The sequence below is a fragment of the Salmo salar genome, chromosome 19 (genome assembly GCF_965601325.2).
Source record: "Salmo salar chromosome 19, fSalSal1, whole genome shotgun sequence".
Taxonomy (NCBI): domain Eukaryota; kingdom Metazoa; phylum Chordata; class Actinopteri; order Salmoniformes; family Salmonidae; genus Salmo; species Salmo salar.
Genome location: NC_138309.1, coordinates 62914699 through 62942205, shown reverse-complemented (window position 1 = coordinate 62942205; position 27507 = coordinate 62914699). Strand labels below are relative to the sequence as shown.

The following is a 27507-nucleotide window of genomic DNA, read 5'->3' as shown; positions in this document are numbered from 1 at the left end:
AGATAGAGTGCCATATGTTAGTCTAGAGATACCTTCAGCCTTGGTTATTAGGACTCTTCCTTTTAAAGATAAGTCCCTCTGTAGCCATTGATTTAGCTTCTGTTTTTTTTAATAAGAAGGTTCAAATTTAGTAAGCTTCTAGACTTCTGATTCTTTGTAATGGTTATGCCTAAATAGGTAAGTTCTTCTTTTACTGGAATACCATAATATGAAGGTGTCACACAATCTTTGACAGGCATGAGTTCACATTTATTAATATTAAAATATATAGACCAGACGCTTTGGAAAAGGATTGTATCACATTGATCGATATGGGAATTTGGTTAGCATCTTTCAGAAAAAGTGTAGTATTGTCAGCCAGCCAGCTGGCTTATAAGAATTTCTTTACCAGCTATGGAAATACCTTGTACAGGACTATTATTTAAAGAATTTGTAAGAAGTTGGGTGATTAACAAAAACAGGTACGGAGAGATGGGACAACCTTGCCTAATTCCGCTCTTTAACTCAAATCTAGGTGAGGTGTCATATTTCAATTTGATAGAGCTGTTACCATTTGTATAGAGAGTCTATTAGCCTTATAGAAAAACATCCCCAAAACCAAGTCTCTCAAGGGAGTGGAAGAGGAACTGATGCTCTACTGTGTCAAATGCTTTATAAAAATCTAAAAATAATATGAAGCTATCCTTGGTTATTAGGTCTGAGTAGTCAAGTATGTCTAATACTAGTCTGATATTGTTAGAAATGTGTCTGTTCCTCATAAAGCCAGACTGTGTTTCAATGATTGCATCCAGGACTTCTTTAATTATTTTTGCAAGTAGTAAGGCTAATATCTTATAGTCATTATTAAGAAGACAAATTGGACGCCAGTTATCGATGAGCAGCACTTCTTTTTTAGGCTTAGGTATCAGTGTTATTAACCCCTAACTCATTGTAGGAGGGAGAATATTGTTTTTAATACTCTCTAAAAAGACATCAAATATGAAGGGAGCAACTTGTTAAGAAAATAATTTGTAAAATTCTGATGTAATTCTATCAACACCTGGTGATTTCATTGTTCTTTAGATGTTTGATAGACTATAATCTCTTCATCTTTGATGGGTTCACACTGTTTAGATTCTATATCACTGATAGAGTGAACATTATTCAGTGAGTCAAAAAACATCTGTGGATTCCTGACAGTATGTAGAGCTATAAAATTTTCTGTAAAAATTGCTACAGTATTTAGCGATTAATTTTTGGTCATCTATAATAATACCATCAATGTTAAACTTATCGATAGTGTTGTTGTAGAGTGAAATTCCTCAAGTCTAAAGAAATAGGATGAATTCTGTTTTCCCTCAATCCATTTTTTCCTAGATCGAATAAATGCTCCTTCTGCTTTTAATATATATATAAAATCCAGTTTATTTTGTAACTCAATCAGTTCCATCTTCTCCTCCCCTGAGAGGCTGGCTGGGGGCCTCTGAGAAAGGGAAGTTATCTTAACGATCACCTTTTCCTCCTCAGCTCTTCTGGTCTTAGCAAGATTGCTACCATATTTAAGGTATTTGGACACATCAAATTTAAAGAGCTCCCAGTTCTTGCAATAAGATTTTTCTTCACAAGCCCTTTCCCAAAAGTGTGAAAGCAGATCTTTAACCTCAAACTTAACTATATCATTATTTAATAATGAGCTATTTAGCTTCCAGTAGGATGCTCTACCAAGGTTAGTATCAGGGGTAAATATCTTGATATCAATGTAAATGGCCCTATGGTCTGTGAGGGGAGTAGTACAAATATTTGTAGTAACACACTCACTATCAATACATTTGGATATAAGCCAAAAATCTATTCTGGATTGTCTGGAACCTGTTTTGTTACTCCAAGTGAATGATCTGTCGGCAGGAATCCTCTCTCTCATACATCAGTAAGATCAAACTTTTCCATAAAAAGTATTAAACCCAAATTCTGATTGGTTGGCCTACCTGGGGGCCATCTACATCTATCAGTTGAATTATCTATAGTAATGTTAAAGTCCCCTCCTATCAATAATAATGAACTCGGAAATGTAGATCACCAATGGAAGTATATGTTTCTCTATAGATTCAAGACTCTCATCATTCTCATGTTTGCTGTTGTACCCGCAGAAGTTCACAATAATGAGCGTAATGTCATTGTAACTGATCACAAGACAAAGTGACCAAAGAGGTCACATTCCGAGAAGAATATTACCAAAGGTATTTGTCATTGTATTGACACCAGCGGAGCGTTCAGATCCATGGGAAAGCCAAATATCATTGCCCCACTGTGACCTCCAGAAGTTGGCATCAAGCCGAAATTGAGTGAGACTTGAAAAAAGCTAAAATCTGTTCGAAATTGTTTAGCAAATAAAAATACGGCCTTGCGCTTCACATTGTTTCGTAACCCCCTAGCATTAAGAGAAACTATAGACAAAGAAACAAAGATTATATAAAAGTATAAAACTGTAGTGGGATGAGTCAAAAACGTAGGAGCAGTGAACGTACGCGATAAGGAACCGAAATCTGCACCATTTAAGTAAACTTTAAGTGAAAATAGCTTATTCCATAAACGCTGAGCTAGATGTTGTCCGGCTTTTGAAATTCAACTCAACTGAAAATTATGTTCAAGACCAAACCAACGGTTCTTTGTTGTAAGAGACTAAAAACCCTCTTTAGCGTAATCAGGAACTATTGAGAAAATACAAAATAATAATTTTAATAAAAGGGTACCTACTATTTTAAGTGCATATGAAAACTGATCATAAGAAAATGGAATAAAAAATGTTTTACATATACATGTTCCTAAGACCTTTTTCACTTGGAAATAAGTATTAATAACTAAATAGAACAACCGTGTAAAGTCAGAGCAGACCTGTATGCTCTTTAAAAACAGTATCTTAGTTACTGTATACATAAAAAATAAATACAACTTTCAGTCTTCTTCGTAAGTCTGTAAACAAAATAGGCCTTCTCTTCATACAAGACCAAACTAATAAATTGAAGTACCCGAGTATGCCGAAAAATAGTCACCTGATGCTTGTTAGGTAACGTTAAACAATACAAGGAAAATGAGAATACCATGGCCGAAACCATCAATCTGTTCCTTCTGGTGAGATTTTAGAGAGGATTGTGGATTTCTGAACCGTTGACTAAGCCTCGTCCTCCGAAGTAAGCAGCTTTTCCCTCATTTCGTACTTTCTTGATCGTTGGCCACAACTTGTTCCTTCTTTCTATGTCCTCCGGGCTGAGATGCTCGGCGAAATGCATACCGTGGCTCTGAAGGAAGGCATTCTTGCTAGCAGCTTTCCAGACAGCATCCTTGTATAATCTGGCAGTGACGATACCCCTTGGTCTTGAATCGTTTTGCTGTTGCTTCTTGCCGAGGCAATGCACAACGTCGATGGTATCACCAACTTTGTTCTTCTCTGCAGGCATAACTTCTTGGCAGATGCGGATAGCCTCTCCTCGCACACACTAGCAGTTCTGGTGGGGGGGGGTGGGGGGGGGGGGGGGGTGTCCAGTGCCCCTGTGACAACAATTTTGGACCCCCGTGGCCCCCCTAAATGTGGAGTATGAAATAATTTTTACATAACACATTTTTGCTATCGTTCTTTTTTTACACACGTCCAATTCTCATAGCTTTTAGGCGTACCCTTATCCTACTCCTCCTCTGTTCCTCTGGTGATGTAGAGGTGAATCGAGGCCCTGCAGTGCCTAGCTCCACTCCTATTCCCCAGGCGCTCTCTTTTGATGACTTCTGTAACCGTAATAGCCTTGGTTTATTGCATGTTAACATTAGAAGCCTCCTCCCTAAGTTTGTTTTATTCACTGCTTTAGCACACTCTGCCAACCCGGATGTCCTAGCCGTGTCTGAAATCTTCATCACTAACTACAACATTTTGAGACAAGATAGAACGGCCAAAGGGGGCGGTGTTGCAATCTATTGCAGCGATAGCCTGCTGTCCAACTATCCAGGTCTGTACCCAAACAATTTGAACTTCTCATTTTAAAAATCCACCTTTCTAAAAACAAGTCTCTCATCGTTGCCGCCTGCTATAGACCACCCTCTGCCCCCAGCTGTGCTCTGGACACTATATGTGAACTGATTGCCCCCCATCTATCTTCAGAGCTCGTGCTGCTAGGTGACCTAAACTGGGACATGCTTAACACCCCAGCCATCCTACAATCTAAGCTTGATGCCCTCAATCTCACACAAATTATCAATTAACCTAGCAGGTACCACCCCAAAGCCGTAAACACGGGCACCCTCATAGATATCATCCTAACCAACTTGCCCTCTAAATACACCTCTGCTGTTTTCAACCAAGATCTCAGCGATCACTGCCTCATTGCCTGCATCCGTAATGGGTCAGCGGTCAAACGACCTGCACTCATCACTGTCAAACGCACCCTGAAACACTTCAGCAAGCAAGCCTTTCTAATCGACCTGGCCCGGGTATCCTGGAATGACATTGACCTCATCCCGTCAGTAGAGGATGCCTGGTTATTTTTTATTTTTTTTAACCTGTTAGGGCTAGGGGGCAGTATTTACACCGCCGGATAAAAAACGTACCCGATTTAATCTGGTTACCACTCCTACCCAGTAACTAGAATATGCATATACTTATTACATATGGATAGAAAACACCCTAAAGTTTCTAAAACTGTTTGAATGGTGTCTGTGAGTATAACAGAACTCATTTGGCAGGCAAAAAACTGAGAAGGTTTCATGCAGGAAGTGGCCTGTCTGACAAGGTGTCGTTCTTCTTGTCTCTGTTTATTGAAGAGTGAGGATCTTAGCTGTCCCGTGACACTTCCTACGGCTGCCATAGGGTCTCAGAAGGCGGTAAAAAGCTGAATCGTGGCTTTGCAGGCTCTGGCTGAAAAAAAGTAGAGCGTTTGGGTAGTGGCTGGTTACAGTACTGTGAGACTCAGGCTCGTGCCCGCGTCGACCGAAAGCTTTGTTTACTTTCCTCTGTTTAGCTAAATGGACATTCCCGGTCGGAATATTATCGCTTTTTTACGAGAAAAATGGCATAAAAATGGATTTTAAACAGCGGTTGACATGCTTCGAAGTACGGTAATGGAATATTTAGATTTTTTTTGTCACGAATTGCGCCATGTGCGCGACCCTGATTTACCATTTCAGATAGTGTCTGGGACGCACGAACAAAACGCCGCTATTCGGATATAACGATGGATTATTTTGGACCAAACCAACATTTGTTATTGAAGTAGCAGTCCTGGGTGTGCATTCTGACAAAGACAACAAAAGGTAATCAAACTTTTATAATAGTAAATCTGATATTGGTGAGTGCTAAACTTGCCGGGTGTCTAAATAGCTAGCCCGTGATGCCTGGGCTATGTACTTAGAATATTGCAAAATGTGCTTTCACCAAAAAGCTATTTTAAAATCGGACATATCGAGTGAATAGAGGAGTTCTGTATCTATAATTCTTAAAATAATTGTTATGCTTTTTGTGAACGTTTATCGTGAGTAATTTAGTAAATTGTTAGCAAATTCCCCGGAAGTTTGCGGGGGGTATGCTAGTTCTGAACATCACATGCTAATGTAAAAAGCTGGTTTTTTATATAAATATGAACTTGATTGAACAAAACATGCATGTATTGTATAACATAATGTCCTAGGGTTGTCATCTGATGAAGATCATCAAAGGTTAGTGCTGCATTTAGCTGTCTTCTGGGTTTTTGTGACATTATATGCTAGCTTGAAAAATGGGTGTCTGATTATTTCTGGCTTGGTACTCTGCTGACATAATCTAATGTTTTGCTTTCGTTGTAAAGCCTTTTTGAAATCGGACAGTGTGGTTAGATTAACGAGAGTCTTGTCTTTAAATAGCTGTAAAATAGTCATATGTTTGAGAAATTGAAGTAATAGCATTTCAAAGGTTTTGAAAATCGCGCCACAGGATTCAACTGGCTGTTACGTAGTTGGGACGAATTCGTCCCGCCTAGCCCAGAGAGGTTAAATGCCTTCCTCTCCATCTTAAATAAGCATGCCCCATTCAAGAAATTTAGAACCAGGAAGAGATATAGCCCTTGGTTCTCTCCAGACCTGACTGCCCTTAACCAACACAAAAACATCCTGTGGCGTTCTGCATTAGCATCGAACAGCCCCCTGATATGCAACTTTTCAGGGAAGTTAGAAACCAATATACACAGACAGTTAGAAAAGCCAAGGCTAGCTTTATCAAGCAGAAATTTGCTTCCTGCAACACAAACTCAAAAACGTTCTGGGACATTGTAAAGTCCACGGAGAACAAGAACTCCTCCTCCCAGCTGCCCACTGCACTGAGGATAGGAAACTCTGTCACCACCGATAAATCCACTATAATTGAACATTTCAATAAGCATTTTTCTACGGCTGGCCATGCTTTCCACATGGCTACCCCTACCGTGGTCAACAGCACTGCACCCCCCACAGCTACTCGCCCAACCCTTCCCCATTTCTCCTTCTCCCAAATCCAGTCAGCTGATGTTCTGAAAGAGCTGCAAAATCTGTACCCGTTCAAATCAGCCGGGCTAGACAATCTGGACCCTTTCTTTCTAAAACTATCTGCCGAAATTGTTGCAACCCCTATTACTAGCCTGTTCAAAGTCTTTCGTGTCGTCTGAGATTCCCAAAGATTGGAAAGCAGCTGCGGTCATCCCCCTCTTCAAAGGGGGGGGGGGGGGGGGGGGGGGACACTCTTGACCCAAACTGCTACAGACCTATATCTATCCTACCCTGCCTTTCTAAGGTCTTCGAAAGCCAAGTCAACAGATTACTGACCATTTCGAATCCCACCGCACCTTCTCCGCTATGCAATCTGGTTTCAGAGCTGGTCATGGGTGCACGTCAGCCACGCTCAAGGTCCTAAACGATATCGTAACTGCCATCGATAAGAAACCTACCTGTTTGGCCCTGTCCGGGGGTTTCATCGGATGGGGCCACAGTGTCTCCTGACCCCTCCTGTCTCAGCCTCCAGTATTTATGCTGCAGTAGTTTATGTGTCGGGGGGCTAGGGTCAGTCTGTCACATCTGGAGTATTTCTCTTGTCTTTTCCAGTGTCCTGTGTAAATTTAAATATGCTCTCTCTAATTCTCTCTCTTTCTTTCTCTCGGTGGACCTGAGCCCTAGGACCATGCCTCAGGACTACCTGGCTTGATGACTCCTTGCTGTCCCCAGTTCACCTGGCCGTGCTGCTGCTCCAGTTCCAACTGTTCTGCCTGCAGCTATGGAACCCTGACTTGTTAACCGGACGTGCTACCTGTCCCAGACCTGCTGTCCCAGACCTGCTGGAACCCTGACCTATTCACCGAACATGCTACCTGTCCCAGACCTGCTGTTTTCAACTCTCTAGAGACAGCAGGAGCGGTAGAGATACTCTCACAGATCGAGAATGAAAAAGCCAACTGACACTTACTCTTGTGTTACTGACTTGCTGCACCCTCGACAACTACTATGATTATTATTATTTGACCATGCTGGTCATTTATGAACATTTGAACATCTAGGCCATGTGCTGTTATAATCTCCACCCGGCACAGCCAGAAGAGGACTGGCCACCCCTCATAGCCTGGTTCCTCTCTAGGTTTCTTCCTAGGTTTTGGCCTTTCTAGGGAGTTTTTCCTAGCCACCGTGCTTCTACACCTGCATTGCTTGCTGTTTGGGGTTTTAGGCTGGGTTTCTGTACAGCACTTTGAGATATCAGCTGATGTAAGAAGGGCTATATAAATACATTTGATTTGATACTGTGCTGCCATATTCATTGACCTGGCCAAGGCTTTCGACTCTGTCAATCACCACATCCTCATCGGCAGACTCAGTAGTCTTGGTTTCTCAAATGATTGCCTCGCCTGGTCCTCCAACTACTTCTCTGATAGAGTTCAACGTGTCAAATCGGATGGCCTGTTGTCCGGGCCTCTGGCAGTCTCTATGGGGGTGCCACAGGGTTCAATTCTTGGGCCAACTCTTTTCTCTGTATACGTCAATGATGTCGCTCTTGCTGCTGGTGAGTCTCTGATCCACCTCTACGCAGACGACACCATTCTGTATACTTCTGGCCCTTCTTTGGACACTGTTAACAACCCTCCAGACGAGCTTCAATGCCATACAACTCTCTTTCCGTGGCCTCCAACTGCTCTTAAATACAAGTAAAACTAAATGCATGCTCTTCAACCGATCGCTGCCCGCACCTGCCCGCCCGTCCAGCATCACTACCCTGGACGGTTCTGACTTAGAATATGTGGACAACTACAAATACCTAGGTGTCTGGTTAGACTGTAAACTCTCCTTCCAGACTCACATCAAACATCTCCAATCCAAAATTACATCTAGAATTGGCTTCCTATTTCGCAACAAAGCATCCTTCACTCATGCTGCCAAATATACCCTCGTAAAACTGACCATCCTACCGATCCTCGACTTCGGCGATGTCATTTATAAAATAGCCTTCAATACCCTACTCAATAAACTGGATGCAGTCTATCACAGTGCCATCCGTTTTGTCACCAAAGGCCCATATACTACCCACCACTGCAACCTGCACGCTCTCTTTGGCTGGCCCTCGCTTCATACTCGTCGCCAATCCCACTGGCTCCAGGTCATCTACAAGACCCTGCTAGGTAAAGTTCCCCCTTATCTCAGCTCGCTGGTCACCATAGCAGCACCCACCTGTAGCACACGCTCCAGCAGGTATATCTCTCTGGTCACCCCCAAAGCCAATTCCTCCTTCGGCCGCCTCTCCTTCCAGTTCTCTGCTGCCAATGACTGGAACGAACTACAAAAATCTCTAAAACTGGAAACACTTCTCCCTCACTAGCTTTAAGCACCAGCTGTCAGAGCAGCTCAGAGATTACTGCACCTGTACATAGCCCAACTATAATTTAGCCCTAACATCTACCTCTTCCCCTACTGTATTTATTTATTTAGCTCCTTTGCACCCCATTATTTCTACTTTGCACATTCTTCTACTACAAATCTACCATTCCAGTGTTTTACTTGCTATATTGTATTTACTTTGCCACCATGGCCTTTTTTGCCTTTACCTCCCTTATCTCACCTCATTTGCGCACATTGTATATAGACCTATTTTTCTACTGTATGTTTGTTTTACTCCATGTGTAACTCTGTGTTGTTGTATGTGTCGAACTGCTTTGCTTTATCTTGGCCAGGTCGCAATTGTAAATGAGAACTTGTTCTCAACTTGCCTACCTGGTTAAATAAAGGTGAAATAAATAAAATTAATAAAATTAGACAGTGGCAACGCGGAACATGGTCTTTTGCCTGCTAATGCCTGCAATGCAGTGAAGAAAACGATATGACAACAATAACGTCTAATGTAACTGGCCCCTCTAACAGTGCAACTGGCCCCAGCTTGGCACCCCCAGTTGAAATGGTCTAGAACCGCCACTGCTCGCACATCCTCATTCTCCACCTCTGGCAAGCCGTAGAGTCTCAGGTTCCATCTTCTTGTGTATTGTTCCAGATCAGTGAGATGTCTATGGTAGACATTGTTATTATTTTCCACACTTTTGCCACTCTCATTTTCACATCTTTGATGTCACCACATGCAAACTCCAGTCTTTTTCAAGCCTTCGAAAACCATGGTGGTCACGCCTACCATTTTCTCAATGGCGTCAGACCTGGAGTTGATGAGTATGGAGAGGGTAGCCACGATGCCAGAGTTCATGTTGGGTTTTTTGGAGGGTGGAGGTTTGCACGGAGTAACCGGTAAAGGGGGGGAATTCGTCATCTTCAACAGCATTCGAAAGCATGATATTATCCATAGGGCAAGCGTAGTTATGGCAGTTGTCTATAAGCACGTTTCTCTCTTGTTGATTAGCAATAGAACGGCTAGCTTCGTCCTTTCTTTTTTTGTCACGACTTCGCATGGACATTCCGAAATAAATGATGCAATTCTTATTCCAGTCACAGGAAAGTTCTTATATCTTGAACAAATAAAAACAGTAACAGTAATGACTGTAAACTTGTTTGGCGTCTGTTCAAGCCGCCATCTTGGCCTCCTCTATATATATATATATATATATAAAAGTTTAATTTGAGGACAACAATGTTGACAGCTGCGCCATAAACGAACTGGTACAAAAAAAAAGAAAACACCTGGTTCAACACTTAGAGTTTTTACATTTAAAATTATATAAAATTCTTGCCACCAACAGATATATACACATATATATATATATATATATATATATCACACACACACACACACACACATACATACATACATACATACATACAGCTCAAAAAAATAAAGGGAACACTTAAACAACACATCCTAGATCTGAATGAAAGAAATAATCTTATTAAATACTTTTTTCTTTACAATGGAAATCCAATTTATCAACCCATGGAGGTCTGGATTTGGAGTCACACTCAAAATTAAAGTGGAAAACCACACTACAGGCTGATCCAACTTTGATGTAATGTCCTTAAAACAAGTCAAAATGAGGCTCAGTAGTGTGTGTGGCCTCCATGTGCCTGTATGACCTCCCTACAACGCCTGGGCATGCTCCTGATGAGGTGGCGGATGGTCTCCTGAGGGATCTCCTCCCAGACCTGGACTAAAGCATCCGCCAACTCCTGGACAGTCTGTGGTGCAACGTGGCGTTGGTGGATGGAGCGAGACATGATGTCCGAGATGTGCTCAATTGGATTCAGGTCTGGGGAACGGGCGGGCCAGTCCATAGCATCAATGCCTTCCTCTTGCAGGAACTGCTGACACACTCCAGCCACATGAGGTCTAGCATTGTCTTGCATTAGGAGGAACCCAGGGCCAACCGCACCAGCATATGGTCTCACAAGGAGTCTGAGGATCTCATCTCGGTACCTAATGGCAGTCAGGCTACCTCTGGCGAGCACATGGAGGGCTGTACGGCCCCCCAAAGAAATGCCACCCCACACCATGACTGACCCACCGCCAAACCGGTCATGCTGGAGGATGTTGCAGGCAGCAGAACGTTCTCCACGGCGTCTCCAGACTCTGTCACATCTGTCACGTGCTCAGTGTGAACCTGCTTTCATCTGTGAAGAGCACAGGGCGCCGGTGGCGGATTTGCCAATCTTGGTGTTCTCTGGCAAATGCCAAACGTCCTGCACGGTGTTGGGCTGTAAGCACAACCCCCACCTGTGGACGTCGGGCCCTCATACCACCCTCATGGAGTCTGTTTCTGACCGTTTGAGCAGACACATGCACATTTGTGGCCTGCTGGAGGTCATTTTGCAGGGCTCTGGCAGCGCTTCTCCTGCTCCTCCCTGCACAAAGGCGGAGGTAGCGGTCCTGCTGCTGGGTTGTTGGCCTCCTCCACATCTCCTGATGTACTGGCCTGTCTCCTGGTAGCGCCTCCATGCTCTGGACACTACGCTGACAGACACAGCAAACCTTCTTGCCACAGCTCGCATTGATGTGCCATCCTGGATGAGCTGCACTACCTGAGCCACTTGTGTGGGTTGTAGACTCCGTCTCATGTTACCACTAGAGTGAAAGCACCGCCAGCATTCAAAAGTGACCAAAACATCAGCCAGGAAGCATAGGAACTGAGAAGTGGTCTGTGGTCCCCACCTGCAGAACCACTCCTTTATTGGGGGTGTCTTGTTAATTGCCTATAATTTCCACCTGTTGTCTATTCCATTTGCACAACAGCATGTGAAATGTATTGTCAATCAATGTTGCTTCCTAAGTGGACAGTTTGATTTCACAGATTGACTTGGAGTTACATTGTGTTGTTTAAGTGTTCCCTTTATTTTTTTGAGCAGTGTATATAGGCACGACAGCGAGAGTGTCTAACGTTACAGCACGTCATTAGCGTTAGTTAGCTAACAGACAAGCACGAGGAATGCAAGACAAGCTAGCTTGCTAACTACCTAGGCCACCAACATGGGTGTAGTTCTCTGATAAGGCACATTTGAGATAGTCGTTAGGTACATAACTAAGTTGTTAGTTTTAACCAAATCAATATTAGCTAACGTTCGCTAACCACTGCAAACGATTTTTTTTTAAATGTATTACACAAATACTATTGCTTGTAAACCTCCAGCTAAGTGCATTGACATGTCGAATACTTAAGTACCAGAATGTTCTACTTACGTTCTCCCTTTGTTTCTAATCACTAGAAACGTTAGTTTACTTGAAAAATTACACTATCTTGCAGAGACTTTGTTTTTAACGTTGACTCGTCAACAACATTAAAGAAGTACTTCCGGGTCACGGAACGTCAGAAATGGTCAAAATAAAAGTCCCCCACGTAATAGTAGAAAAGTGTCATTAACCTGTATTTATTAATGTATGAAAAATGCATGTCTAAACATTAACAATGATTCATATGTGTTCCTATTTAGGTGACATTTACATAAAATTTGGGTTTTAAAACATGTTTCGAGGTCAAATCACTGTATATTAGTGGAGACTGCTGAAGGTAGGACTGCTAATAATATAAACTGGAACGTTCTAGACATTATTATGAGCTGTCCTCCCCTCAGCAGCCTCCACTACTGTGTATGCATTACATATTGGCTTATAGAGAAAAAACTATTATTTGTGCCAACGTAAAAGTGGGGTAAGGAGAACTCAATAGGGTCTCTATGATCTATATATGGTATCATTTCATGGGGCTCTGAATAATACAGAGTGTTGCTGGCCTTTTACAGTGGTCAAACAGCTTAAAATGGGGTGCCTGGACACTACATTGCCTTCAGAAATTATTCATATCCCTTGACTTATTTCACGTTTTGTTGTGTTACAGCCTGAATTCAAAATTGATTAAATATTTTTTTTCTCACCGATCTACACACAATACCCCATAATGAAAAAGTGGAAACGTGTTTTTATAAATTTTTGTACATTCTTTGAAAAAAATAAATAAATAATCTCATTTACATAAGTATTCACACTCCTCAGTCAATACTTTGTGGAAGCACCTTTGGCGGCGTTTACAGATGAGTCTCTAAGAGCTTTGCACACCTGGATTGTACAATATTTGCCCATTTAAAAGAAAATCTTCAAGCTCTGTCAAGTTGATTGTTGATCATTGCTAGACAGCCGTTTTCAAGTCTTGCCATATATTTTCAAGCCGATTTAGGTCAAAACTTTAACTAGGCCACCCAGGAACATTCAATGTAAGCAACTCCAGTGTATATTTGGCCTTGTGTTTTAGGTTGTTGCCCTGCTGAAAGGTGAATTTATCTCTTAGTGTCTCTTGGAAAGCAGACTGAACCAGGTTTTCCTCTAGGACTTTGCCTGTGCTTATAGGTGTATTCCGTTTCTTTTAATCCCCCCCAAACTCCCTAGCCAATGACAAGCATACCCAAAACATGATGCAGCCACCACCATGCTTGAAAATATGAAGTGTGGTACTCAGTGATGTGTTGTGTTGGATTTGCCCCAAACATAACGCTTTATATTCAGGACAAAAAGTTAATTTCTTTGCCACATTTCTTGCAGTATTACATAATAAGTGCCTTGTTGCAAACAGGATGCATGTTTTGACATTTTTTATTCTGTACAGGCTTCCTTCTTTTCACTCTGTCATTTAGGTTAGTATTGAGGAGTAACTACAATGTTGTTGATCCATCCTCAGTTTTCTCATATCACAACCATTTAAACTCTAATGGTTTTAAAATCACCATTGGCCTCATGGTGAAATCCCTGAGCAGTTTCCTTCCTCTACTGCAACTGAGTTAGGAAGGACGCCTGTATCTTTGTAGTGACTGGGTGTATTGATACACCATTCAAAGTGTAATTAATAACTTCACCATGCTCAAAGGTACAGTATATTCAGCGTCTGCTTTTCTTATTTTTTTTTACACATCTACCAATCAGTGCCCTTCTTTGTGAGGCATTGAAAAACCTCCCTGGTCTACGTGGTTGAATCTGTGCTTGAAATTCACTATTGATTGAGTACTTTAGCAGAGACGGGTAATACATTTTTCTCTCTGCAGTCCAATATGTGTAGGGTACAGAGATGGGGTAGTCATTAAAAAATCCTGTTAATACTACTACTGAACACAGAATGAGTCCATGCAACTTTTTATGCAATTTGTTAAGCACATTATTTAGGCTTGCCATAACAAAGGGGTTGAATATGTATTTACTCAAGACATTTCAGCTTTTCATTTTGTATTAATTTCTTTAAAAAATGTAGAAACAAAACTACACTTTGACATTATGGGGTATTGTGTGTAGATTAGTGGGACAGAATCTCAATTTAATCTATTTTAAATGTAGGCTGTAACTGTCACACCCTGATCTGTTTCACCGGTCTTTGTGATTGTCTCCACCCCCCTCCAGGTGTCGCCCATCTTCCCCATTATCCCCTGTGCATTTATACCTGTGTTCTCTGTTTGTCTGTTGCCAGTTCGTTTTGTTTCGTCAAGTCTACCAGCGGTTTTCCCTCTGCGCCTGTCTCTCGATGTTTCCTAGTTTTCCCGGTGTTGACCATTCTGCCGTCCTGTACCTTTGCCCCACCTTTCTGGATTACTGACCTTTGCCTGCCCTGACCCTGAGCCTGAGCCTGCCTGCCTGCCATCCTGTACCTTTGCCCCACCTATCTGGATTACTGACCTCTGCCTGCACTTGACCTGCCTTTTGCCTGCTACTGTTCGATTTAATAAACTGTTGCTACTTCGTTGTCTGTAGTGGTGGATTGGCCCCAGCCTACTTCCAGGGTGCAGCTGCAACGTTTCCTGGGGTACGCCAACTTCTATCGCCACTTTACCCGGGTGGAAGTGGAGGGGTTGTGGTCATCCCTTCGTGGGGGGGGAAATCGGACAGCTATTGAGTAGGGGGTTACTCTTTCCACAATAGAGGCACATGTTTTCACGTATCCTCCGATGTCTCTCGGCAGGCGTGAGAGTTGGGCGGCCAAGTTGCATGGGTTCGGGGCTATTGGAAAATGGTGGACGAGAGAAGGGCGTGGAAAATTCGCAGGCCATGGGCGACTGTATAGGTCTGCTGTCCACCAGTAGGTTGCCAATGGATATGGACATCCGGTTGTATTGGTTTAGGTCTGTTAAATCTCCTCTGCAGGCCAGTTCGGTCTGTAACTCCCGATTTAAGACCCCTCCGGTAGACTGTAGGGAGAGCTGGTTCACTCCATCCACTGCCGGCAGCCATGGTGCGGAACTCAAGGGCATACTCAGTGGTGGAGCGACGGCCCTGTCGCAGCTCACATAACAGGTCCCCGGTGTGACGACTAGAAACTGAATGGTCGAACACTTCCTTGAAGAGGGCGTGGAAATGCAATTCAGAGGATAGATCAGAACTTTGAGCAGGTCACAGGGCTGTGACCCAATCCAGAGCTTTGCCTGTGAGTAGGGAAATGACGAAGTCCCCCTGTGTTTGACAGAGGTGAAGTCAGCGGGGTGATGGTCTATGTACAGGTTACACTGCATGAGAAATCCTTGACATTTCCCTGGGGAGCCGTCGTATTTATTAGGCATGGATATGGGGGGAGATGCTGTGGCACCTGATGTTGGTGAAGCAGGAATGGAATGGCAAAGGAGGTCGCAGAGTTCATCGATTCGTTCCTCCTGTCGGGCTAGATGTAGCTGCTCCTCCGCTGAATCCATCTGCCGATTTTGGTGAGGTGTTCTGTAATGAACACAATGGGAGACCGAGAACTGGTTTCAAGTGCAGGGCGCAGCAGGTGATTATTGTAAGGACCACAGGAGGAGACAGGTAGCTGGGTCCAGAGTCAGGCAGAAGTACAACAGTACAGGCAGGGAAAAGGCTAGTAACGTAGTCCCGGAGATCAGGCAATAGGTCGATAACAGGAAATCCGATAGGCTGAAGTACAGGCAGGGAATAGGCAAAAGGCGTCATTAGTGAGGCAGGCAACAACTATCAAACACGGAAGGAGTAGATTACGGGGAAAAACAGGGCTCCGAAGAGAAGTGTGTCACAAAACAAACAATACCTCACAGTGAAGGGGTGCACTGAACTGAACTAAATAGTGTGGGATGATGACATACAGGTGATTGGAATTAAGGTGATTGGAATCTGGGGAGTGAGCTGGAAAGTGGGCTGGAAAGTGAGCTACGTTCAGGGGATCTACGTCTTTGGGAGTGAGTTGGAAGCAGGCGTTACACTTGTGCATTTCAGGAAAAATAACAACACAATGTTTATATGCCAGGACAAATTAGCTAGCAACAGCAAGCTAGCTAGCTAAATTGCCATAAATGTTTATTGCTTTTCAACCTGTCCCCAAATTAATATATTTGGTTCAGAGTTTGTTTTGATATTTCAACCTGCGTGTCCTGATCGCGTCTGGTGTGGGAGGACAAAATCAACATACGAGCGATATTTGTTATGAATAAAGTGCTTTTTTGGACCAAATGTAATTGCAGCTCTCTTGACTTTTCGAATAAACATTGTCAGGTGCGTCGTAAAAAGTGGACCAAGTCGCAGCGGGTGCAGTGCTCATCTTCTTTTATTTTAATAAACGTGAACACTTAACAAAAATGACGACGACGACGACGACGACGACGACGACGACGACGACGACGACGACGACGACGACGAAAAACAGTCCTGTAAGGCTACACAGCTATACATGGAACAACTACCCACAAAAACAGTGACAAAAACCCCCTACTTAAATATGGCCTCCAATTAGGAGCAACGAAGAACAGCTGCTTCCAATTGAAGGCCAAACCAAACCTGAACATAGAAATAGACTAAATAGACATTCAAACATAGAAATAGACAACATAGAACATTACCCAAAACCCCAAGACACATAAATCAAACACACTCCTGCCACGTCCTGACCATACTATAATAACAAAATGACCCCTTACTGGTCAGGACGTGACAAACATATTGTACTGTATATTTTTGGTATAACAATGCGTCCTATGACGCAATGCTATATTTTAACCATATCGTGTCCAGGCACCCCATTTTAAGCTGTTTAACCACAGTAAAAGTCCAGCAACACTGCCAAAGACCTTGCGTTTTGTTCAAACTCACCTGCAGTGCATTTGGAAAGTATTTGCAAAAATGTTCTAAAAAAACACAATTTAATATATTTTAGAACAAGGTTACAGCCTTGTTCTAAAATTGATTAAATTGTTTTTTCCCCTCATCAATCTACACACAATACCCCATAATGACAAAACAATTTATTTATTTTTTAAGTTTGCAAATGTATTTTAAACCCCCTGGAAATATCACATTTAGATAAGTATTCAGAGCCTTTACTCAGTACTTTGTACTTTGACTCTGCCTTGAGTCTTCTTGGGTATGACAACAAGTTCGGCACACTTGTATTTGGGGACTTTCTCACATTCTGCTCTGCAGATCCTCATGCTCTGTCAAGTTGGATGGGGAGCGTCGCTGCACAGCTTTTTTCAGTTCTCTCCAGAGATGTTCGATCGGGTTCAAGTCCGGGCTCTGGCTGGGCCACTCAACGACATTCAGAGACTTTTCCCGAAGCCACTCCTGCATTGTCTTGGCTGTGTGCTTAGGATCGTTGTCCTGTTGGAAGGTGAACCTTCGCCCCGCTCTGGAGCAGGTTTTTAATCAACGATCTCTTGGTACTTTGCTCCGTTCATCTTTCCCTCTCCTGACTAGTCTCCCAGTCCCTGCCACTGACAAACATCCCCACAGCATGATGCTGCCACCACCATGCTTTACCGTAGGGATGGTGCCAGGTTTCCTCCAGACGTGACACTTGGCATTCAGGCCAAAGAGTTCAATCTTGGTTTCATCAGACCAGAGAATTTTGTTTCTCATGGTCTGAGAGTCCTTTAGGTGCCTTTTGGAAAACTCCAAGTGGGCTGTCATATGCCTTTTACTGAGGAGTGGCTTACGTCCGACCACTCTACCATAAAGGCCTGATTGGTGGAGTGCTGCAGAAATGGTTGTCCTTCTGGATGGTTCTCCCATCTCCACAGAGGAACTCTGGAGCTCTGTCAGAATGGCCATCGGGTTCTTGGTCACCTCCTTGACCAAGTCCCTTCTCCCCCGATTGCTCAGTTTGGCCAGGCGGCCAGCTCTAGGAAGAGTCTTGGTGGTTCCAAACTTCTTCCATTTAAGAATTATGGAGGCCACTGCCATCTTGCATCCATCTTGGGGATTTTCAATGCTGCAGAATTTTTTTGGTACCCTTCCCAGATCTGTGCCTCAACACAATCCTGTCTCGGCGCTCTACTGACAATTCCTTCTACCTCATGGCTTGGTTTTTGCTATGCCATGCACTGTCAACTGTGGGACCTTATATAGACAGGTGTGTGCCTTTCCAAATCATGTCCAATTAATTGAATTTACCATAGGTGGACTCCAATCAAGTTGCAGAAACACCTCAAGGATGATCAATGGAAACAGGATGCACCTGATCTCAATTTCAAGTCTCATAGCAAATGATCGGAAATACTTATGTAAATAAGGTATTTATTTTATTCTATATAAATTTGCAAAGAATTCAAAAAACCTGTTTTCGCTTTGTCATTATGGGGTATTCAAATCAAATCAAATTGTATTTGTCACATACACATGGTTAGCAGATGTTAATGCGAGTGTAGCGAAGTGCTTGTGCTTATAGTTCCGACAGTGCAGTAAAATCTAACAAGTAGTCTAACAACTAACAATTCCCCAACAACTACCTAATACACACAAATCTAAAGGGGTGAATGAGAATATGTACATGTAAGTATATGGATGAGCGATGGCTGAGTGGCATAGGCAAGGTGCAATAGATGGTATAAAATACAGTATATACATGTGATATGCGTAATGTAAGATATGTAAACATTATTAAAGTTGCATTATTTAGAGTGCATTGTATAAAGTGACTAGTTATCCATTTATTAAAGTGGCCAGTGATTGGGTCTCAATGCTGGTAGCAGCCTCTCAGAGTTAGTGATTGCTGTTTAGCAGTCTGGTGACCTTGAGATAGAAGCTGTTTTTCAGTCTCTCGGTCCCAGCTTTGACCTCGCCTTCTGGATGGTAGCCTTGTGGATGGTAGTGGTGTGAACAGGCAGTGGCTTGGGTGGTTGATGTCCTTTAATCTTTTTGGCCCTCCTGTGACATCGAGTGCTGTAGGTGTCATGGAGGGCAGGTAGTTTGCCCCCGGTGATGCGTTGTGCAGACGGCACCATCCTCTGGAGAACCTTGCGGTTGAGGGCGGTGCTGTTGCCATACAAGGCTGTGATACAGCCCGATGCTCTCAATTGTGTATCTGTAAAAGTTTGTCAGGGTTTTGGGTGACAAGCCAAATTTCTTCAGCCTCCTGAGGTTGAAGAGGCGCTGTTGCGTCTTCTTCACCACACTGTCTGTGTGAGTGGACCATTCCAGTTTGTCTGTGATGTGTACGCCGAGGAACTTTAAAACTTTCCACCTTCCCTACTGTTCTTTCGATGTGGATATAGAGGGGTGCTCCCTCTGCTGTTTCCTGAAGTCCACAATCATCTCCATTGCTTTGTTGACGTTGAATGAGAGGTTGTTTTCCTGACACCACACTCCGAGTACCTTCACTTCCTCCCTGTAGGCTGTCTCGTCATTGTTGGTGATCAAGCCCACTACTGTTGTGTCGTCTGCAAACTTGATGATTGAGTTGGAGGCGTGCATGGCCACGCAGTCGTGGGTGAACAGGGAGTACAGGAGGGGGCTGAGCACGCACCCTTGTGGGTCCCCAGCGTTGAGGGTCAGCGAAGTGGAGATGTTGTTTCCTACCTTCACCACTTGGGGGGCGGCCCGTCAGGAAGTCCAGGACCCAGTTGCACAGGACGGGGTTGAGACCCAGGGCCTCCAGCTTGATGATGAGCTTGGAAGGTACTATGGTGTTGAATGCTGAGCTGTAGTCAATGAACAGCATTCTTACATAGGTATTATTTTTGTCCAGATGGGATATGGCAGTGTGCAGTGTGATGGCGATTGTGTCGTCTGTGGACCTGTTGGGGCGGGTACTGTGTGTAGATTGATGAGGAATAACCACTTAATTCATTTTATAACAAGGCTGTAACGTAACAAAATGTGGGAAAAGGGAAGGGCTCTGAATACTTGCCAAATGCACTGTATATTTGTACAGTCTCTTACAGTGTAATGTATTGCAGTGGGGACAATGTCGAGGGTGGAGTGAAATGCCAGCAGCAGGCCGTGCAACACAGTCTCCCTCTAAAACGAATCATATGTGGTTAGTAGAGACCCTACTGAGTATTTCACACCTAACTTTAGCGGAGACAGGTAGAATAGCTTTCTCTCTACAAGCCAATATGTATCCCATGCAAATCAAATCAAACTTTATTTGTCACATGCGCTGAAAACAACAAGTGTATACCTTACGGTGAAATGCTTACTTACAAGCCCTTAACCAACAATGCAGTTCAAGAAGAGTTAATAAAATATTTATTTATTTATTATTTTACCCCTTTTTTCCTCCCCAATTTCGTGGTATCCAATTGGTAGTAGTTACAGTCTTGTCTCATCGCTGCAGCTCCCATACGGGCTCGGGAGAGGCGAAGGTCGAGAGCCATGTGACACAACCCAACCACGCCGCACTGCTTCTTGACACTGGGGACCCATGCCAAATCTTTTCAGTCTCCTGAGGGGGAAAATGTTTTGTCTTGCCCTCTTCACGACTGTCTTGGTGTGTTTGGACCATGATAGTTTGTTGGTGATGTGGACACCAAGGAACTCTCAACCTACTCCACTACAGCCCCATTAATGTTAATGGGGGCCTGTTTGGCCCGCCTTTTCCTGTAGTCCACGATCAGCTCCTTTGTCTTTTTATTTTTTTATTTTACCTTTATTTAACTAGGCAAGTCAGTTAAGAACAAATTCTTATTTTCAGTGACGGCCTAGGAACAGTCCCCCTCAAAAACTAATCATATTTGGTTAGTAGAGACCCTACTGAGTATTTCCCACCCCACTTTAGCCAAGACAGGTAGTAAGGTTTTCACTCTACAGTGCTATATTTGTACCGAATAGTGTCAAGGTGCAACCTATTTGACTACAGTAAAAGTCCAGCAATACTTGCTATGACCTAGCTTTTTGTTTGAACTCACCTGTTTTGTATTCTAGGGACTCTAGTGAGTAGACTAGACCCTAGTTTTATGGACACACAATTGATTGTTTTTCCTGTACAGTGCAATTTGTTTGTGCAATACAACAAAAATAAAGACTTTTCCTAAATTGAACGTTTCAAAATTGCATTTATTGAACAATAGTACCAGTAAATAAACAAGAATTGTGCAAATAAAATAATTATGTATAAAAAAATATATATTGTATAACAGTATGTAATTGACATTTGTTTACTGAAGCTCCAACCATTTCTCAATGTGCTCCACCTTCTCTTTAGTTTAGATTTTTCCTCCATGTAGTGTTAATTGTATTTATTTATTTTTACTAAATTGTAACGTTATGCCTAATGCAAAGCTGCAAAAAATATGTATTAGTTTATCATACACAGAGCGTTTTACCGAGACTTTTATTCTGAAGGCAAAATCCGAACACCGGAAGACTTGTCGATTAACTGGTGAGGCTCCAACTCGTGAGTTTTTTTAATCTTGTCGATTACGTGATAAAACAAGTGACGTGGATAAACCCTTGATGACTGACGGGGGGCGCTGTATTGAAGCCACCACGCAACACTAAATTCTTAAATATATTTTGGATGCTATAGAAATGCATGTATTAATGTCTACGTAAGTATATTATATTACAGACACCTTAATGCATACTTTTAAATGATATTATGTGAGAAACATTTACCTTCAAAGTATTTTTTTAGAGAGTACTAATGTTACTGTCCCTACTACAACAAAATAAATACTTAAATACATGTAATTTTGTCTTTGAAACGCTTAATTGAAATACTGTAGAATTCCATTTATTTATTGGCGGACTGCTCCTATTAGGAAGTGCCAATATGGCTGACCGGTGGCTTCAAAGCCTCTCAATGGCCAATACATATAATATGCAATCCAGGGTTTGTATATGTCATTGGATGTAACCAAGGGGCCAGGATTCCGGCCATACTGCTCTGCTCCGACAGGGTACTGAAGTTTAACCAGTTGATGCTGGTGGGAGGAGCCATAGGAGGACAGGCTCATTGTAATGGCTGGAATTGAACAAATGGAACTGTATCAAACATATGAAAACCACATGTTTGACTCCGTTCCATTAATTCCAAATCCATTCCAGTCATTACAATGAGCCCATCCTTCTAAAGATCCTCCCACCAGCCTCCACTGGTTAAACTTCAGTTTAACTGACATCCAGCCCAGAAAGACAATTTCCATACACGGCCACATAGAGAAATCAGATTAGAAAATTCCTAGTAATAGTCATCACCTTTGTGCACAAAACATCCTTTGAATTATTAAAATAGTTATCGCTGGGGCCGATATATATATATATATATATATATATTTTTTTTATCACTCACACCTGAAGATATTGGGCACGTTTTAGTGGTAAACTGAAAGTGGCCGACTGCAGACAGAAGTCGGCGCGTACAGTTGGCACCGAAACGCGACAATAACCACGTTTCCATCCCAGTTTTTATGCGAGTAAAGTCATACTGTATAAAAAACAAATCACAACAGCTGTGATGGAAACAGGAAGTTTCCGGTATAATTTACAATTTTAAAATGCCAACAAATAATTTGTTCGTTCGACATGGTGGGATCTTTTTGTGTCGGTAAAACCAATTATGCGAGAAATGGCGGTGGAAACCGCTTTATAATAACCATCATATCGAAGTAAACGTGGAGTCATGCGATGATATGGTGTGTGGTCCTCCCACTACGACTCGGGAAAGCATGCAGTTTATTAGGCTACAGATGAAATACGTTATAATGAACTTCACAGGGTGGTGAAAGTGCAAGGTGTTCTTGATGCTCCTTTCCACATAATATCGAGGGTCTTATTCTGGTGACATGATGATCGATGCTTGACTGCCGTTTTGATAAAATAAAAAAGTTACAGACGCAAAGATATCATACCCCCCCACCCTCTCAAAAAATGCTAACCTCCCATGTTTTGGGATTATGATACTTGTGCGTCTAACTTTCTCACTCATCATTATTCACGATTAATTCAGGATCATGATAGCATCCATGATAGCATCCACGATAGCATCCATGATAGCATCCATAATAGCATCCACGATAGAATCCATGATAGCATCCATGATAGCATGATAGCATCCATGATAGCATCCACGATAGCATCCATTATAGCATGATAGCATCCATGATAGCATCCATGATAGCATCCCCATTAATGTAGAAGTGTTTAGAAACATGTGACTCCAAAATGACACAATACATTATTCACCATTCATTTCTATTGGGCACAAAATAATCTGAAACACAATAAAAAAAAACTGCAAATGCAAGTCACAAGCTTGATGTAGTCATTGAGTGCTATGAATATCGGACCAAATACTTAACTTTTTACTACTTTAATACACATATAAGTGAAGTTGTCCCTATGCTTTTGGTCCCCCCAATACGTTTTCATTCATATCACTTCTGAATGTGTTGCTGTAAACACAAAGGAAAAACAAATGGTCTGTTTCAGTTTCTGAGAGCGAAGCGAAAGGGATAACTGGGCCAAAAATATGTCTTCTCCAACTCACCAAGCGAGTAGCTTAGTTTCTGTATGGAGGTCAATGAGAGAGTGTCGAATTTTGTCAAACATTTTTTTTATGGCTTATTTGCTACGGGAGGTTTATTTGACCTAATATAAGTTTCGCAATGCTTAGGAGTGTACTGATATAAGTAGGACACGTGACATCCCAGTAACTGTGAGAAAAAAAAACGTAATTGCAGAGTTGTCTCGAGATGGCTATGCATATTCATGACAAGAGCCTTGTAGCGTAGTGTCTCTCTCATTGAATACTAGGCGGTTGATGTCAACCCCTTTCATTGAATATTCAAAAAGTATCAAAACAATAAGATTCAATTTAAGCTATTATATAAAATATTTGCTACGAAAAGATAGCTCAATGTATGGGGCATTGAACAGTCAGCCTTCTGCAGACTCTGCCACAAGGAAACATAATCAATAGAACATATTTTCTGCACAGGAGGTTGCTGACACTTTAGTTGGGGAGGACAGGCTCATGGTAATGGCTGGAGCGGAATATGTGGAATGCTATTAAAAACAACAAACACATTGTTTCCAATCCATTTGCTCCGTTCCAGCCATTATTATGAGCCGTCCTCCCCTCAGCTGGCTCCACTGATTTTTCTGGTACTGTCCATCGGTGGCTCTTTTGGAGTCAGGTCCAGGAATGGTTATGTCATAATTTGAGGGTTCAGATGGACCTGCAAACTGTATTGTTAGGGGATCTGAAAAACCATGATCAGTCAATTGGAAATATCATTATACTCTTGGGTAAAGAATTTATTTTAAGGGCAATTTCAGCAGAAATGTTACAAATAGGGAAGTTCAGGACCCTCAAGACATCACAGTAAAATGGAGAGATGTATTGCAAAGGAAAGAGCAAAATGGCATTATACTGGGAAAGATGGGTTAATCTGGTCATTGGAAGGTTGGAGCAAAGATCAGAATTAATGTGGATTGGCGCTGTAGGTGAAAATCCAGCACTTGAAGAAAGAGGAAATTGAGAATATACTGTATGTATAATTATTTAACTACAGGTACCATAGATGTGAGTGAAATAGTTGAGAGTAGCAGTAGAATTATTGTTGTCCGTTAGTTTACTCCAATCAGGGTAGGGATGGTAGGGTAGGGGGAAACAGGTATATTATGAAAACAACTAAATTAATAGAACCTACAATCTATCTGCAATAATGAAGCTGATCTACCCCCCACTCCAAAACAAATAAAAATGAGACAAAAAATACTAATAATGACTAGCTGTATTCACCAATCCAAAGAGAAAAATAGGCGGGAGCTTGACAGCCTGCCGTTGCTCTCTGTGGACAACGAATCCCATTGTTAGGGTGAAGACATAGGCAGCTCGTCATTATATCCAAATCAAATCAAATGCATTTATAAAGCCCTTCTTACATCAGCTGATATCTCAAAGCGCTGTACAGAAACACAGCCTAAAACCCTAAACAGCAAGCAATACAGGTGTAGAAGCACGGTGGCTAGGAAAAACTCCCTAGAAAGACTAGAACCTAGGAAGAAACCTAGAGAGGAACCAGGCTATGAGGGGTGGCCAGTCCTCTTCTGGCTGTGCCGGGTGGAGATTATAACAGAACATGGCTAAGATGTTCAAATGTTCATAGATGATCAGCAGGGTCAAATAATAATAATCACAGTGGTTGTCGAGGGTGCAACAGGTCAGCACCTCAGGAGTAAATGTCTGTTGGCTTTTCATAGCCGATCATTCAGAGTATCTCTACCACTCCTGCTGTCTCTGGAGAGTTGAAAACAGCAGGTCTGGGACAGGTTGCATGTCCGGTGAACAGGTCAGGGTTCCATAGCCACAGGCAGAACAGTTGAAACTGGAGCAGCAGCACGGCCAGGTGGACTGGGGACAGCAAGGAGTCATCATGCCAGGTAGTCCTGAGGCATGGTCCTAGGGCTCAGGTCCTCCGAGAGAGAGAAAGAAAGAAAGAAAGAAAGAAAGAAAGAAAGAAAGAAAGAAAGAAAGAAAGAGAGAAAGAGAGAATTAGAGAGAGCATACTTAAATTCACACAGGACACCGGATAAGACAGGAGAAATACTCCAGATATAACAGACTGACCCTAGCCCCCCGACACATAAACTACTGCAGCATAAATACTGGAGGCTGAGACAGGAGGGGTCGGGAGAAATCTCTATTATATCTCAGTGAATTAAAACATGCTCCTCTATCAGTTGCATTTGCTTTGAATACTACACCACCTTCCTCTTTGCAGTGTGTGTGTGTGTGTGTGTGTGTGTGTGTGTGTGTGTGTGTGTGTGTGTGTGTGTGTGTGTGTGTGTGTGTGTGTGTGTGTGTGTGTGTGTGTATGTGTGTGTGTGTGTGTGTGTGTGTGTGTGTGTGTGTGTGTGTGTGTGTGTGTGTGTGTGTGTGTGTGTGTGTGTGGGGGGGGGGGGGGGGTCACTGAAGCCTAGTGCTGCTGACTTAAAAGTGAGAAGTGCAACAGTAGGCCTTCTAGCCTTCCATCCTCATCCACAATACTTTCCCTTTTCATCATAACTTAGGCGTCCAACATTCTATATGAAGATGATACTGTAGCTAGCAATGAAGAGAATAAACTCAAAAGTGAGTGGTTCTTTTAAACGGCAATGTTTCTCCAAAGTTGAATGGATGCATGCCATGACGTCATGATGTCTTTGAGAACTGTGAGATCTATTCAAGATCCATATTGCCTGGGCTCTTCTCAATACTTCCTTAGCCACTTAGTTGTCTCTCATTTCCAATATGTTCCAATGGGGGGGAACTGAATTTAAGAGTCATTATGGAGATGGATCTACATAACAGTTGCATTCCCTTCTGCGTACAGTATGTTGCACAATAGTGGTCTCTCTGTTGCCAAGTTGCCATTGTTCACTATTAGCCAGAGAGTAAGAGGTTAAGCAAAAAGTTTCACTCTCACCAAAATCTGTCCAAAAAAAGCCCAATTTCTTTCTATGGGCTTATTTTGGACCTAAGCTTCTCGCCTGCCATCCCGCCTTTGGGACAACTACTCCTATTGTCAGGGCGGAGACATTAGCATCTCATCATTATACACTGAGTATACAAAACATTAAGAACGCCTGCTCTTTCCATGACATAGACTGACCAGGTGTATCCGGGTGAAAGCTATGATCCCTTATTGATGTCACTTGTTAAATCCACTTCACACAGTGTAGATGAAGGGAAGGAGACAGGTTAGAGAAGGATTTTTAAGCCTTGAGACATTTGAGACATGGATTGCGTATGTGTGCCATTCAGAGGGTCAATGGGCAAGACAAAAGATTTAAGTGCCTCTGAACGGGGTATGGTAGTAGGTGCCAGGCGCACCGGTTTGTGTCAAGAACTGCAACTCTGCTGGATTTTTTCACGCTCAACAGTATCAAGAATGGTCCACCGCCCAAAGGACATCCAGCCAACATCCAGACACAACTGTGGGAAGCATTGGTGTCAACATGGACCAGCCTCCCTGCGGAACGCATTCGACACCTTGTAGAGTCCATGCCCGACCAATTGAGTCTGTTCTGAGAGCAAAAGGGGGTGCAACTCAATATTAGGAAGTTGTTCCTAATGTGTTGTATACTCAGTGTATACAGATCTCTGGTTAGGCATACTGTCACACAGTCCCATACTTTTTAATCACCTGATTTGGGACTCTACAGATGAGAGTGAGCCTGTTTCTATTTGCATATGTGGGCAGGCAGAGAGAATATGCTGCCTCGGAAAGTGTTGATGTCTGCACAGAAAACCGGGATAACCTGATCTGGTACTTGAGAGCAGGATAATAGACTCATGGTGTCAATAGGGGCTTTCAAATAAAGACTAGAAAATCCCCCACCCTGCTCGCACCTACACCGATTCCTCATCTCAATAGTTGTAGTAAATAGAGAGAAAACAG

General features: G+C 42.6%; 1 protein-coding gene across 1 annotated transcript in view; it reads right to left on the bottom strand.

Moving 5' to 3' along the window:
- zgc:56095 (Ferritin, lower subunit) overlaps positions 1 to 12201 on the bottom strand; it is a 36258-nt gene extending 24057 nt beyond the window's left edge. The window contains 1 exon segment of the mRNA NM_001141424.1: positions 12113 to 12201. The gene's annotated coding sequence lies outside the window, so the exon portion shown is untranslated.
- Between the last annotated feature and the right edge of the window lie 15306 nt (positions 12202 to 27507).